Raw genomic sequence first — 15,956 nt, 5'->3', positions numbered from 1 at the left:
GCCCCAGACTTTGACAAACCATTCCTAATAACCACCGATGCATCTGAGCGTGGTATAGGAGCAGTTGTAGTAGGAGGACCGGATCAGAACTCCATTCCTGTCGGTTCTCAAGCAAGAAACTATCTGAAGAGGGAAAGCCACTGGTCGTCAGTGAAAAAGACATGCTAGACCATTGTGTACCGCCCTGGAAAAGCTACGCCCTATGTGGGGACGGCGGTTCCAGCTACAAAACTGACCATGCCTGCCTAAAGTGGCTCATACAGCCAAAGGGAACAACAAAAAACTTTCTCGTTGGAGTTTTAGCTCTCCAAGATTTGATTTTGAAATCAACACATTTCAGGAGCCTCTAACAAAGTAGCTTGATGCCCCTCCCATGAGATTTCCCCGGAAGACAAGTAAACTTGTCCGTTAAGATGTAGAAGTCTGGTAGTGTTAACATGCTTAGTATATATGTAAAGATGCCATGTGTTGTAAATACGCGTTTAGTTTAAAGTTCTAGGAAGAACTTCACACCAGTGAAATTTTACACTGTCTTGATTGGGGGGGCGTGTCATCAAATAATAAGCCAAGGGTTAATGTTTTTTTACCTCTGCAAAGGGAACCAAAACACCTGACCAGAGGAACAATCAGGAAAACCGATTTAAGAAAGGGAGGGAACCTCAGGAGGGGGTTGCTGGGAGTCAGTTTTGTTTGGTTCTTTCGGCTATGGGAGAACAACTTTTCTATCTACAAATCTTCTTCTTCACCCTTCTACTACCAAGTGTAACTACAAAGTAGCAAAGCCACTAGGCTGTTATATAATAGACCTGCTTGAGGTTTTCTCTAGTTAGGGCTACGGGCACAACCAAGGGGGTGGAAAATGCTCTGTGTTTAGCTTGACTAGGTTGAAAATGCATAGCCTGCAGGGGGAGGTAGATTGCCCTCTCTGGTTGGATCAAAGGGGAATAGTAGGGCATCGCTCAGGCTAACCCAGGAAAGGGAGAAGCGGGGGATGAGACAGAGGAGACCCAGGGGCTCGGGTCTGGGGGGTCCCCAAGGGATAGGTTGGGGCGACTTGGGGGCGATCAGGAGCCCTGAACCTGATGGGCAGCGAGATGAGAATCAAGCTGGAGTAAGCCTGGAGGTTCATGTTAATTCTCAGTTTATGAACGCTAAGGTTCAGTAATCTGAGTAAGGAGGCTTTAACGGGCGCAGTGGGGTTTGTTTTGTGCTTGAGGAAAGCAGAAAGAAGCTGGTGGGGAAAGACGACTGATCAAGACCCTACATTTGTCCACAGGATTTATCCTTCCAGATATATCCCTGCTCGTGTCAACCTGGGAAGAAGCGGGAGGGTCTTCTCCAGCAATGTGGATTCCGCCCTGGTCCCTGGCAGCTTGCCGTGGCAGCAATGGTCCCCCCACCCCCAGCACAGTGCGTGGACGCGGTAGCCTAACTGGTGACAAGGACCACGGTAGTGTCTCCCTATAAACTTGTGCAAGCACATGGCCATGTGCCTGGCAAAGAGACTTTTGCAGAGATTACAGAGGATGATACTGCGACGTGATTAGACTAAATCAATGGCTATTCCACATCTAGGCATGCGAGCATGCATGCAGGCACCTCAAGCATCCATAACGCCCACCTCCCTCCCTCAAACATTTTAAAAGTTGCTTACCGGATCACGCTCCTCTGCTTCTTCTTCACCAACAAGTTGCCAGCTGCTGCGACTGGCTAGCGTCTTTCCGTCCTGGCCGTGAGAAGAGCTCCTGGCTGCATGCTCCTGGGACTCTGGGGTAATCAGTCCACCACCCCAGTACCCTCAGTCTCTGGTTCATCCACACCCGTCCACCAACTCTCTCCCCGGCTCTGGAACTGTCCACGTGGTCCTCGGATTTGCAGTGTGGGTCACCCCCAAGTATTCTATCCAGCTCGTTGTAAAAACGGCAGGTCCGTGGGGGCAGCACTGAGCGCTGTTTCAGCTCACGGGTTTGCAATAGGCACCCGCACTCCTTTAACTTAACCCTGCACTGCCAGCGCGTCCCGTCAATGGCCCTTTGCAGCAAGGACTTAAATATCGCCATAGATATAGTATTGCTACCAGCGGAGCGCAGCGGTAACTGCAACACTCCACCCCAAACACTGATGAGAGTCCTGCAGCCGCCCATTGCTCCATGTGGGGCTCGTTGGGGCGCGGAGGCATGGTCAGTGATGGGTTGATGATTGCATTCCCATGCCGTGGCGTGAGCAAACAGGAAAGAGATTTTTATAAAAATTCTCCAGGGCATTTAAAGGGCAGGTCAGCTGAGCCCAGGGCAGTGGAGTGGAGTGAATGAGCAGAGGGGGCGCGAAAAGGGATGCTGGGGTATTTCTCCAATACCCTCCCAATACCCTGGAGGCCAATAACAGCGCTGTTGGTGTCCACACCTGATGAGCAGTGCTGCATCACCAGCGCTGGAATCGCTACACCCCAATCAGACCAGGTGTACAGCCAGCGCTGCAGCCAGGGAGTTGCAGCGCTGGCTGGCCTTTATAAGTGTGTACACAGAGTGAGTTGCAGCGCTGTAACCCCTTCATCAGCGCTGCAACTCTCCCGTGTAGCCAAGCCCTTACTTTGTTATTAACTCTGCAGAGAGAGATACCCCATCAGAACTCCTGGGTCCTACCTCTACTCTGGGAGAGGAGTGGGGTCTAGTGGGTTACAGCAGGGGGCAGATACATCCATCTAGCTCAGCATCCTGTCTTCCAACAATGGTCAATGCCAGGCGCTTCAGAGGGAATGAACAGAACAGGTAATCATCAAGTGATTCATCCCGTTGCGCACTCCCAGCTTCTGGCAAACAGAGGGCAGGGACATGCAGAACATGGTGTTGCATCCCTGCCCATCCTGGCTAATAGGCACTGGTGGACCTATCCTCCATGAACGTATCTAGTTCTTATTGGAACCCTGTTATAAGTTTGGCCTTCACAACATCCTCTGGTGAAGAGTTCCACAGAAATGCTGTGAAGAAGTACTTTCTTTTGTTTTAAATCTGCTCCCATTAATTTCATTGTGTGACCCTTAGTTCTTGGGTTATGCGAAGTAGTAAATAATATTTCCTTATTCAGTTGTTCCACACCATGATTTTCTAGACCTCTATCATATCCCCCACTTAGTCATCTCTTTTCCAAGTTGAAAAGTTCTAGTCTCTTTAATCTCTCCTCAGACAGAAGCTGTTCCATACCCCTAATAATTTTTGTTGTCCTTTTCTGTATCTTTTCCAATTCCAATATATATTTTTTGAGATGGGTGTCCAAATCTGCATGCAGTATTCAATATGTGGGCATACCATGGATTTATATAGAGGCAATATGATATTTTCTATCTTATTATCTATCCCTTTCTTAATGATTCCCAATACTGTCCACTTTTTTTGTTTGACACTGCACACTGAGCAGATATTTTCAGAGAACTATCCACAGTGACTTCAAGATCTCCTTCTTGACAGGTAACAGCTAATTTAGAGATTTCAGAGTGGTAGCCGTGTTAGTCTGTATCAGCAAAAACAACAAGAGTCCTTGGGGCACTTTAGAGACTAACAAATTTGTTAGTCTCTAAAGTGCCCCAAGGACTCCTCATTGTTTTAGCTAATTTAGACACCATCATTTTGATTGTATAGTTGGGATTATATTTTGCCATGTGCATTACTTTGCATTTATCAACACTGAATTTCATCTGCCATTTTGTTGCCAGGTCACCCAGTTTTGTGAGATCCCTTTGTAACTCTCTGCAGTCAGCTGTGGACTTAACTATCCTGAATAATTTTATATCATCTGCAAATTTTGCCACCTCAATATTTATCCCCATTTACCTCTCTCTAGTCTGAAAACAAACCATTTATTCCTACCCTTTGTTTCCTATCTTTTAACTGGAATGCCTGGCAATGCTTTTGGGATCATCTAACAATCCTTAATTAAATTAAAATTAAATTAAATTTAATGACAAGCCTTTTGTTATCTTAATCACCCTGACTCTGGTTATAAACAAACTCCCTACCCCAAGAGCAGAAGCTGTGCTGCAGTTTAAGAGCTTCCTCTGGGGATAGGATATGCACTGTGAGGAGACCTCTAGTATGAACCTTCGGGGGGGGGGGCATAAAGGGGGGAAGGGAGCCCGCCCGTCCCCCCTAAAAATGGCACCCCTGAAAAAGGGCCTTTATCATTCTAGGACTAATGTATCTGGCTTTTACCACTCTCTTGCAGCTCCCCAGCCTGACTCTGGCACATTGGTTAGCATCAGATTTTCACTTCTGCCAAAACCTGTCTACATTTGATTTACTGTGTGATTAACTGTCCCTTACTACACACTTGTCTACTGTCTAGACTACATTAACTATATAGCTGGTTACTGGGAAAGAATATGAAGTAACACACTCAGTTATGATTTTCTGAGCGTGTCCATCCTGAAGCAGTGAACTGCACTTCAATCACTACCCCAAGAACAAAGCTGCTCAGTCTGCATTTCTGTACCTCGTTCCAGAGTCCAGTTTCCAGTTTCTCAAGAGTTATTTAAAATACTCCTTTTATGAATGAAACATGTTAGAAGTATCAGTGTAAGCATTAGAAAGGATTCTCCTCAAGATTTTAGTTTGGAAGGGGGAGAGCAAAGCTCTATGGTGGGAGAAATCTGGAAGTGTGAAAACACAGTAATCTGTCCGGCATTATTTTAGACCAAGTCAAAGAATGCGTGTGTGGCCCGCAGGTAAGGGAATGAATCAGGCAGACCACACCGGGTAGAGACACACTCCTCCCCACTTGCTTGGAGAGATCAAATCTTTAATTTGAGGAAGTCTTTACATTCTCTCAGAGCCTGTCTACAAACTTTGGTAGTGCATTAAGCTAAATCAGGAAAAAGGCACTCATTTAGAAATAAGAGCATCCATACACATGTTTTCTAGAATAGCTCTTCCGCTTTAAAACTATACCCTATGTTATTCGGAAATAACTCATGTGTACACAAGGCCATAGCATGTTATAGCAAGTCTCCTCCCAGAGAAGTGATTGGTGTATGTAACAGGGTGGTTTGCCTGTGGGCTGGAGATCCTGGGGCTAAGCCAGTCCTGATTATAAGATGAACCCCACCTGAGAGAAATCAGGTGATTCCAATATAAAAAGCAGCAGAAAGCTCCAGGGAGGATGTGGCTGAGAGAGTAGCTTAGACTACCAGAGGTAGGAAAGCCTGACAGAAAGGTGGGGAAGCTCAGGAAACAGAAGACTGTGTGGAACTGGGACTGGTGGAAGAAGTAGCTAAAAGGAGCAAGTGTGGCTTCTGCAGAGCCCTGGCCAGATAAAAACTGTGAGTGAGAGTTAAAGAAGGGAAGATGAGCTGAAAAACTGTGTTTTTGGGACTTTTGAGATCTGCTTTTGACAGACTCTGTTCCTAACCTGAGGAGAACTGGTGATGAGTGAATTAAAGGCTTGAGCTTAAAAGGTCACTGGAGACAGTGAGTTCATCTGGGGAGGGGTGCAAATGAAGGAGAGACAGAGGCAGGACGGCTACAGAGGCAACTCTGGCCATGATGTAGTGCTTGGAAGGCAGTAAGTGGCCACAGTGTAATAGCCTGTAATTGATTAGGCTGGGGTGAAGCTATGTGATGTTTTAAGAACTTGTAACCCAAAACCAAGTGCTTCAAGGAGGATGCAACATCTGGAGGCAGATGTCAAGGTGGTGACTGTGGAAATAATTGCTTCTTCAGCCTAATAAGTCCATCCACTCATCATTGATCTTAAACCACTGAAATGTTCAAATAATGGATCAGATCATAGATTTTTCAAAAAGTGCCATTCTTCAACCATAATTATATCGACTTGTGGCACTGTAGAGTGATCAACATTTTCCAAAACACCCAAAGCAGCAGGCATCTATGATCATACATAAAATTAAAATTGGCATGGAACTGCCAATTCCTTTCAGTTCAACTGTGACAGCCCAACATGCATTCCTACTCTAAGGGAAGGGCATCTGCAGGGTTGGAAGGTGCCTGAGTAATTTACCCTGTGTTTAAATGATTTTTCCCACATCGATCTGCACTTGGAGACTCAAATACTAAGTGTGTCTGTTAAAACATTTTCATTTCGTAAGTAAGCTGAACATACAACAAACCATGTAATTGGGAGCCTAAGCAAACTAACCTACTTTAAAGTCTGTCTGGTTTTAAACATTTTGTGTGAGGGGAAAAAAAGTATCATTATACATAGTGATTTAATGAACACAGAGTCCAATGACAAAAGCTAGATACATCATAAAAGGGAAGGAGGAAGAGAGACTAATATGTGGAAACAAATATACCTATCAGAATTCATGAACAAAACATTATAAAAGTAATTGCCACAAAGCCGAGGGGCAAGGAACCAAAGGCCAAAGAAACACTTTAAATGACAAGTATAGGAGAAGTGCAAAGAAAAACATTCTTGATATTTTTATTCCTTCTTTATGATTTATAGAGTATCTAAAAGGTGTGTGTGTGTGTGTTTGTTTTAAAAACACATTCACGAATAGGGCTTTACTTCTCTTCATGGAGGTTCCATGGAAAACCAGAGTGGGAAAGGGAGATCACAACAGACTGAAACTTGAGTTACAGACTTTCCAACCCTCCATTAGAAGAGAGAGAATGTTTAATCAGAACTATATAATATTTTTATCAAATGTAATCAGGGTTTCTATTTTATCCTAATCAGGTTCTCATACTGATCCCATCAATTAAAAAACACTATATATAACAAATACAAGGAAGTGGAAGGTGATAGTCACGAATATAAATCAGAAGGTAGGAATGATAGAAAATTGATAAGGGAAGCAAAGGGACCATAGAAGAAATGTATAGCCAGCCGATTTAAGGGCAATAAGAGTTTTAAAAGTATATTAGGAACAAAAAGAATCCTAACAATGGTATTTGTCCATTACTACATAGAAATGGTAGAATTATCAAAAATGCAGACAAGGCAGAAGTGTTCAATAAATAGTTCTGTATTTGAAAAAAAGGATAATGTAGTCATAGCAAATAACTTTTTCCATTAAACTAGTCTCTCAGGATGATGTTAAACAGCAACTACTAAAATTAGACATTTTTAAATCAGCGGGGCCAGATAAGTTGCATCCAAGAGTTTTAAAGGACCTGCTGAAATACTGTGTCCATTTCTGTTGTCTGCAGTTCAAGAAGGATATTGATAAATGGGAGAGGATGCAGAGGCGAGGATTACAGGATTACAAAACATGCCTTAGAATGATTGAGCTCCATGAGTCTATCTATTTATCTTAACTAAGAGAAGGTTATGAGATGATTTAATTACAGTCTGTAAGTACCTCTATGGGGAACAGATATTTAACAATAGGCTATTCAGTCTAGAAGAGATGCGTATATCCATGAGCCAATAGCTGGAAGCTGAGGCTAGACAAATTCAGAATGAAATAAGGCATATAATCTTTTTAAACAGTGAAAGTAATAAGCCATTGGAACAACTTATCAAGGGTCATTGTGGATTTTCCATCACTGACAATGTTTAAATCAAGACTAGAGATGTTTTTTGAAAAGATCTGCTCCAGGAATTATTTTGGGGAGTTTGGCCTGTTATACAGGAATTCACACTAGATGATTATAGTGGACCCCCTTCTAGCCTTAGAATGTATGACTATGAAAAATACCTTAGCTGAGTACTTGAGTTTGTGTTACAGGTTTTAACAAATTTTAACCCAAAAAAAGTTTAACTAAGCATCCCCAAATGGCTGGGAAAGCAGTAGCTTAAGTTTAATCTCAGTAGTCTTTCCCACAAACCTCTATTCCGTCTTCCATTGAGTCCCCAGCAGAAGTAGGGAAGTTGAGAAGTGATATTCCTGATATTTCTCAAACAAGAAAACATTTGAGGCTCTTTAAATTGCATCCTAAAAGAGCACTAATTTTTTCCCTTTTAATTTAAGAATTAAACGTAAAAATTCTAATAAAATATTATTGATTCATGATTAAGACCACAGAAAGTCTGGCAATTAAAAACTTCATTTTCTGATAGCCTCATAAGTACTTATTGGTATTCTTGCTCAAATGTGTCACTTAAGATAGTGTGATCTCTTGGTCCAATATTGGCAGTTAGCCAATATTCAGAGTCTTGCCAGGTTGTTTCAGTTAGGAAGAGAAATTGATTATATGAATCAACTATTTCTCTGGGGAAATCATGTTTACGAAGAATGTAACCAAAGTCCCGTTTTTCTGAACGAAGTAGGAACAAACAGAATTTCCTTGTCCATAATCCCCAAGCTTGCACTTTCAGCTAGTCCTGTTACCCAAGGAGCTCTGTTTTTGTTCCCTCTCAAGGCCATGCTCATGGCTTCTCCTGGTGTTCACAAGCTTTCTGTGTCCGACACACACTGTTGCAACAAATCAATCCCAAAGCCCTGCATTTGTAAACAGTCCCCAGGGACACCCTATAGGCAACATGGCTTAGCTTCTGCTCTTGTCCTGACATGCTGGCCAGTGCCTTGGGTGGTAGTTTCATTTGTTTCAGCTATCACTACACAAAGAGACATTTAGTTGCTTCCTCTTTTAGACTGATTGAAGGGTTCTTATTATACCCATTGACTTTAGTCAGGTCCATGATTGATGGCAGCCATTAAACCCTTCCAACATAACATTATTACTTTTTATTACATATTTAAGGAAAAGAAGAACACAGAATAGTATACAACAGGGATTGGCAACCTTTCAGAAGTGGTGTGCCGAGTCATCATTTATTCACTCTAATTTAAGGTTTCACATGCCAGTAATACATTTTAACGTATTTAGAAGGTCTTTCTATAAGTCTATAATATATAACTAAACTATTGTTGTAAAGTAAAGTAAATAAGGTTTTTAAAATGTTTAAGAAGCTTCATTTAAAATTAAATTAAAATGCAGAGCCCTCGGACTGGTGGTCAGGATCAGGGCAGTGTGAGTGCCACTGAAAATCAGTTCACGTGCCGCCTTCGTCACGGGTGCCATAGGTTGCCTACCCCGGTACACAAGTATGATGCAGCTGAGTTAACTTTGCTATTGTTGCAGTTCTCAACCTGAGTCCTGCCATCCCATGGGGGCTGAAGTCTCAGCCACTCTGGAACTACATGGCCCCACAGGGGCTGAAGCCCCAGCTGCCCCAGAACTCTGCCACCCCACAGAGGCTGAAGTCAAAGCCTGAGCAACTTAGTTTTGCAGGGCCCCCTGGGGCACGAAGCCTCAGGCAACTACCCTGCTTGCTAGCCCCTAATGTTGGCCCTGTCTTTTATATGCAGAAAAAGAGTTGTTGTGGCACAGGTGAGCTGCCAAGTTTAACATGTGGGGGGTTCAGAAAGAAAAGGGTGGAGAACACTTGTGCTACTAGACATGTGCTGTAGAAATTCCATTGCATGTTCCATTTTTGTGTCTCAGTGGATTTGCTACACAAATAGTCATCAAAATCTCAGTTAACAAGAGAATTTCCTAATTGCTAGTACTGCAAATTCAAACTAGAACCTAAACGCAAAGAAAAAATGGTTACTCACCTTTTGTAACTATTATTGTTAGAGATATGTGTTGTTCATGTCCATTCCAATCAGGTGTGTGCACGTGCACGCTGGCTGGAAGTTTTTTCCATTCGCAGCATCCGTCTGGTTGGCATAGGAGCCTCCTGGAGTCGCGCCCTCAGGGCACCTAATATATAGCTCTGCCGACCTGCCACCCCTTCAGTTCCTTCTTGTCGGCTACTCCGACAGAGGGGTAGGAGGGTGAGTATTGGAATGGACATGAAGGGGGAGGGATAGCTCAGTGGTTTGAGCATTGGTCCGCTAAACCAAGGGTTGTGAGTTCAATCCTTGAGGGGGCCATTATCTGGGACAAAAATCTGTCTGGGGATCAGTCCTGCTTTGAGCAGGGGGTTGGATTAGATGACCTCCTGAGGTCCCTTCCAACCCTGGTATGCTATGATTCTATGATCTTGAACCACAGTTAAGAAAGGTGAGTAACCATTTTTTCTTTGAGTGCTTGTTCATGTCAATTCCAACTGGATAACTCCCAAGCCAAATCTAGGAGGTGGGGTTGGAGCTGTCCTCTGATTGGAGTACTGCTCTACCAAAGGACACATCATCTCTAGCCTGCTTACTAATTGCATAGTGTGCGGCCAAAGTGTGTATTGATGATCACGTTGCTGCCCTGCAGATTTCCTGGGTGGGAACTTGAGCCAGGAACGCTGTTGATGAAGCTTGCGCCCTTGTAGAGTGTGCCATTAATCAGGGGCGCTGGAATCCCTGCTAGATTGTAGCACTCAGTAATGTAGGCCACAATCCATGATGAAATGCGCTGGGTTGAAATCGGCTGTCCCGTCATCCTGTCCGCTACTGTGACAAAGAGCTGTACCAAACTTCCTGAACAGTTTCATCCTCTCGATGTAAAAGGCCAATGCTCTGCAGATGTCTAGTTTATGGAGCCTCTTCTCCCTGCTACTCGAAGGAGGTTTAGGGTAGAAAACTGGGAGGAAAATGTCTTGGTTGATGTGGAACTGTGACACAACCTTCAGAAGGAAGGCTGGATGGGTTCTGAGCTGAATTTTGTCCTTAAAAGTACGGTGTACGGCAGCTTCGATGTTAAGAGCCATGAGCTCAGACACCCTCCGGGTTGAAGTTATCGCCACCAGGAAAGCGACATTGTAAGAAAGGTAGAGCAGGGAGCATGTTGCTAAAGGCTCAAAGGGATGCCCCATGAGCCTAGAGAGGACCAAGTTGAGATCCCAAGCAGGAACCGGTTGGCGGATGTGTGGGTACAACCTGTCGCGGTCCTTCAGGAAGTGGCTGACCAGAGGGTTAGCAAAAACTGAAGGACCCTGTACCCCAGGATGGAAAGCCAAGCTGGCAGCCAGGCGCACTCTTATAGAAGACAAGGAGAGACCCTCCTGCTTCATGTGGAAAAGATAATCCAAAATGTGAGGCACTGAGGCTAGCATGGGGGGCAAGTTGCGCTGTGCTGATCAGACTGAAAATCTCTTCCACTTGGCCAGTTACGTGGCCCTAGTGGAGGGTTTCCTACTGCTGAGAAAGACCTGTCTGACTTGTTCTGAACAGGAAAGCTCGAACTGATTCAGCCATGGAGCCTCCATGCTGTGAGATGGAGCGACTGCAGGTTCGGGCATTGGAGACACCCATGATCCTGAGTGAGAAGGTCCACGAAGAGCTGCAGGGTAATCGGGGCTCCCACGGGCATGTCTAGGAGAGATGTGTACCAATGCTGTCAGGGTCAGGCTGGTGCTATGAGAATGACCTGAGCCTGGTCTCTATGGATCTTGAGCGGGACCTTGTGGACGAGTGGTATGGGAAGAAGGCATATAGAAAAGCTCCTCTGCAATGGAGGAGGAACGAGTCCACTGTGGAACCCAGACTGTGATTCCAGAAGGAGCAGAACTACTGACACTTCCTGTTGTGTCACGAAGAGTTTGATCAGGGGACAGCCCCACTTCTGGAAGACCGAACACGTGACTTCCAGGCAAAGGGACCACTCGTGGCTGTGGAATAACTTGCTGAGGTGGCCCACCAGCTTGTTCTGGATCCCAGGAAGGTACAACGCCTTTAGATTGACTGAGTGTTCTACACAGAAGTCCCATAGCCCGAGGGCTTCCTGGCACAGGGGAGAGGAGTGTGCACCCCCCTGTCTGTTGATATAGAACATCGCAGTCGTATCATCAGTCACAACTGATATACATCGACCTGCTAGATAAGAATGACTGACACGCTAGGCGCACCACTCTGAGCTCCCTGACACTGATGTGACGACGAAGATCTGTCTGCGACCAGAGGCCCTGAGTCCTGCAGTCCCCCAGATGAACTCCCCATCTCAAATCTGATGCATCCATCACCAGCACTAGGGATGGCTGTGGGGCAGTGAAGGGAACTCCTGAGCACACCTGCTGAATGTCCGCCCACCACCAGAGTGAGCTGAGGATAGGATGAGGCAGGGTCACGATCTTGTCCAAGCTGTCCCTGGCAGGTCTGTACACTAACGCAAGCCAAAACTGAAGTGGCTAAAGCCTGAGTCTGGTGTGTTAAGTCCAGTACTGCTCTTATGAACTCTATCCCCTGGACTGGGGACAGAGTTGATTTGGCTTTGTTCAGTAGCAGGCCCAGATTCTCGAAGGTGGCTCTGATAAATGCCACCTGAGCTTCCACCTGAGCCCTGGTGCGGCCTTCGATCATCTAGTCATTGAGGTACGGAAATACCTATACCTGATGTTTCCACAGAAAGGCAGCGACGACTGCCATGCACTTGATGAATACTCGAAGTGCTGCTGACAGGCTGAATGGGAGGACAGTGAAGGGATGATGGAGGCCAGTGAGACCATGCGGCACCTGAGTTTCCTCATGAACTTGTTGAAGTAGCGCAGGTCCAGCATAGGCCTGAGGCCGCCTTTGGCATTAGGAAATAGAAACCTTTGCCCCTGTGTTCCAGTGGAACCTCCTTCATTGCCCCTAGTGCTAGGAGCGAAGGCATCTCCTGAATGAGAAGTTGCTTGTGAGAAGGGTCCCTGAAGACGGATAGGGAAGGCAGGAGGGCACAGAACTGGATGGAGTATCCCCTCTCTACTGTGCGGAGCACCCAGCGCTCCAATGTGATATGGGATCATGTATGGTAAAAAGGGGATAGTCAGGAGGAAAAGGTAAGGCAGGGTAAATCCAGTCTCTGGTCTGGAACACTGTCTTCAATCGCACCTTCAGAAGGCCAGCTTAGGGCCAGAGGGTGGTTTGGGCTAGCCAGAGCCTTGATTAGCAGAAGGGTGTTGCCTCCTCCTGCCACTTCGGTTCCTCCTCTGAGAACTGTCCTGGCGGTTCTGCTGCTGGAACCTGAGGAGGTTGTGGGCAGAAGTGTCTCTGCCGTGTGGCAGGGATATGCAAGCCCAAGGATCTGAGGGTGGCTCGGGAGTCTTTGAGGCTGTGGAGCCGTTTGTCTGCTTCTCTGAAAACAGAGTATTACTCTCAAACAGGAGGTCGTGAATGGCTTGCTGGACCTCATAGGGTAACTCAGACTTGCAGCCAGGCCCCCCGCCGCATAGCCACCCCTGTCGCCATCACTCTAGTGGCGGCATCTGTAGTGTCTAAAGTTGTCTGCAAGGTGGCCCGGGAGACTAGTTTCCCTTCTTCTACCAAGGTGGTGCACGGCAACCGAGAATCCGAAGGGACGAACTCCATGAACTTCGCCATTGCTGCACAAGTGTTATAAGAGTACCCATTGTGAGGGAAGGACCTTGGAAACCCTGTCTCTTCCACTGGTTAGCCACATCTACCACCAGTGAATCTGGAGGCAGGTGTGAGTACAGATGCTCAAAGCCTCTGGAGGGCACGAAATACTGCTGCTCATTGCATTTGGCAGTGGGTGGCAAGGATGTCGGCATCTGCCACAAGGTTTTAGTGGTGTCCACAACTGTCTTTATGAGGGGCAAGGCTACCTGTGAAGGTCCCAAGGGTGCTAGGATGTCCATCATGGGATACACCTCCTCTACCACCTCTTCAGCCTTGATACCCACACTCTGGGCAGCCCTGCGGAGCAACTGCTGCGGGACTCTGTTGTCCTCTAACACAGGAGCTATGGCCATCCCTGCCAACGCTTCATTCGACAAGGAGGAGGAAGCATGTGCAGGTAGTGGAAGCTCCCTACCATTTGCACTGAAGGGGTCACATGACTCCCGGGGCAGCGTTGGAGGAAGTGGTGCTGATGATGGTGCCGGGGCCACAGGCAATGTAACAGGTGACGGCATCAGTCTCACCAGAAGGAGCTGTGTTGGCATGCTCACAGGAGCTGCCGGAGTCGGGAGGGGCCTGGTGCCAACATTGGTACCAGGGCCATAGATGCATGCTTTGAGGTAGACATCAACAATGGTGCAGGCATGGGAGACAGGTGTGTTGACGCCATGAAGGCCGGTGCCGAAGTTAGAGCCGAGCAGTGCCGGAGGCGACAACTGGCCCGGAGGCAAAGGCGTTGGGACCGTAGGTGACGAGGGCAGATGGACAGCGGAAGGCAGTATGAAAGTGGTGGAGGCCACTGAAGATGTTGCTGAGCATGGGTCCTGGGTTCCTCCCTGGCCCTGGTGAAAAGCCCAGGGGGTCCAGAAGGGCCACTGAGGTGGGTTCTACCACCGCGGAGGCCACGCCTGATGCTCTTTTCTGTCTCCACCCGATCTTGCTCTATGACTTCTGTTCCTATCCAAGCGATAGGAGTTGGATTCTGACTCCAAGGTCTCAGACGCTGCCTTGACTGTCGAGAGCTCGGGGAGCTGGCAGGCTCTCTGTAGGAATGGGTAGGCGCCCATGGACAAGGCAAAGGCATCTTGACATCATAGCTGGCTTCCCTTTAGAGTGTACCAGACGACGTGGCCCTGCCAGCGCTGAGGGTTCCTCTCTGGCAGATGAGAATGGTGCTGTCAGGTGGAGGAGGTCCTGAGCAGCCTGGTATGCTTCCGGTGTAGACGGGAGCTGCAGCTGCTGCATAGGTGCCAGTGATCGAGATGGGGCCGGAGGCAACTGGCCCCAAAAGGAGATGCCGAGGAGTGGCCTGCCTGGAGTCAACACATCTTGTGGCTTAGCCAGAGGAGAATAGTCGTCTGGGTTTTTCTTCTTTTGAGGCACCAGGGAGTGGGAGTGGTGCCTACTGTCAGATGGGCCCTGTGAGGAGCTGTGACGGTGCCTGCGCCCCGGAAAAGTCCTTCTTCGGCACTGAACTTGCCGACAGGGTGCTCTGTGTAGAGGACGCCGCAACTGGGGTCGGGTCTCTCGAGCCCGGGTTGGAGTGGGGGCGTAGGGCTGCCTCCATGAGGATGACCTTGAGCCACTGTTCCCTTTCTTTAAGTGTTCTCACATGGAACTCGCGGCAGATCTTACAATGTTTCTGATGGGTCTCCCACAGACACCATAGACATAACGAGTATGGGCCACTTTTTGGCATGCGTTTGGTGCAGGCCATGCAGTTTCTTGAAGCCTGGGGACCACAGCATACCATAGTGCCCGAGCCAGAGTGTATGTGGGGAACCCCCAACAAATACTATACTACACTATTAACTCAAACAACACTAAGAACTAACTGTATACAACGATATTGAGAAGAAAACTTGCTGAGCAAGAGCCAATGGAAGTTCCAGCCACCATCACTGGTGGTAAGAAGGAATTGAAGGGGTGGTGGGTCGGTAGGGCTATATATTAGGCGCAGTGAGGGTCCCACTCCAGGGGGTGCCAAGGCTGACCCAACAGATGCTGCTAAGGGAAAAATCTTCCGGCCAATGTGAACATGCGCACACAACACCTGATTGGAATCAACATGAACAAGCACTCGAAGAAGAATTCTTTCTGGCTCACACATCTCCACTCAAAAGCTTCTACAGTATGGCCATCATTTACCATATGTAACCCTGTCTGCAGCAGGATTTCAAAGGTGTAAATGAGAACAGATTTTTGCCCCTGTAATTACAATTTAACAATTGTGCTGTTCAATACAGAATCCAAGTCACTCTCCCAAAGTGATATTGGCTCTGCAGTGCTAACAAGATAAAAAAGTGTATTTCTTTTTATTACTTAAATCAGAAGCGTTGGCTTAATATACAAGGGTCTGAGTAAGATATTTTATGCAGCAACTTTTTGGAGTAGGACTGTGTTTTAAAAGTAATCTTGAAATCTAATTTCTTTTTTAAAAAAAGCTTTAAAAGTAGATTCAGATATCACACCTGCCTTTGAGTCCCCTTGTCAATTTTTGGTCATGTTTTCCTACTTTTAAAGTACCTCTCTCTCTCCTGTTGCTCTCTGAAGACCTCTCAAACAATTGGAGAAAGTGACTGTATGCAAAATGCTGTTAAATTAACAAAGTAAACAAACTGAAAACAGAGGAAGAAAAGTCACTTGACAGTAACTATGGTTCTTTGAGGGTGTCCTATGCACATTCACACACTGCCCACCTTCCTCTTTTCCTTCATAA

At 46.5% G+C, this 15,956-nt stretch overlaps 2 protein-coding genes across 7 annotated transcripts in view; one reads left to right on the top strand and one right to left on the bottom strand.

Moving 5' to 3' along the window:
- SNX1 (sorting nexin 1) overlaps positions 1 to 15,018 on the top strand; it is a 160,227-nt gene extending 145,209 nt beyond the window's left edge. Inside the window, exon 16 of the transcript XR_012656527.1 lies at positions 15,007 to 15,018. The gene's annotated coding sequence lies outside the window, so the exon portion shown is untranslated. The remainder of the gene's footprint in view (positions 1 to 15,006) is intronic.
- CSNK1G1 (casein kinase 1 gamma 1) overlaps positions 1 to 15,956 on the bottom strand; it is a 299,618-nt gene that overhangs the window by 61,851 nt on the left and 221,811 nt on the right. The gene's annotated exons all lie outside the window — the stretch shown is intronic.

The sequence above is a fragment of the Chelonoidis abingdonii genome, chromosome 9 (genome assembly GCF_003597395.2).
Source record: "Chelonoidis abingdonii isolate Lonesome George chromosome 9, CheloAbing_2.0, whole genome shotgun sequence".
Classification (NCBI taxonomy): Eukaryota; Metazoa; Chordata; order Testudines; family Testudinidae; genus Chelonoidis; species Chelonoidis abingdonii.
This window is presented reverse-complemented; position numbering and strand designations above follow the sequence as displayed.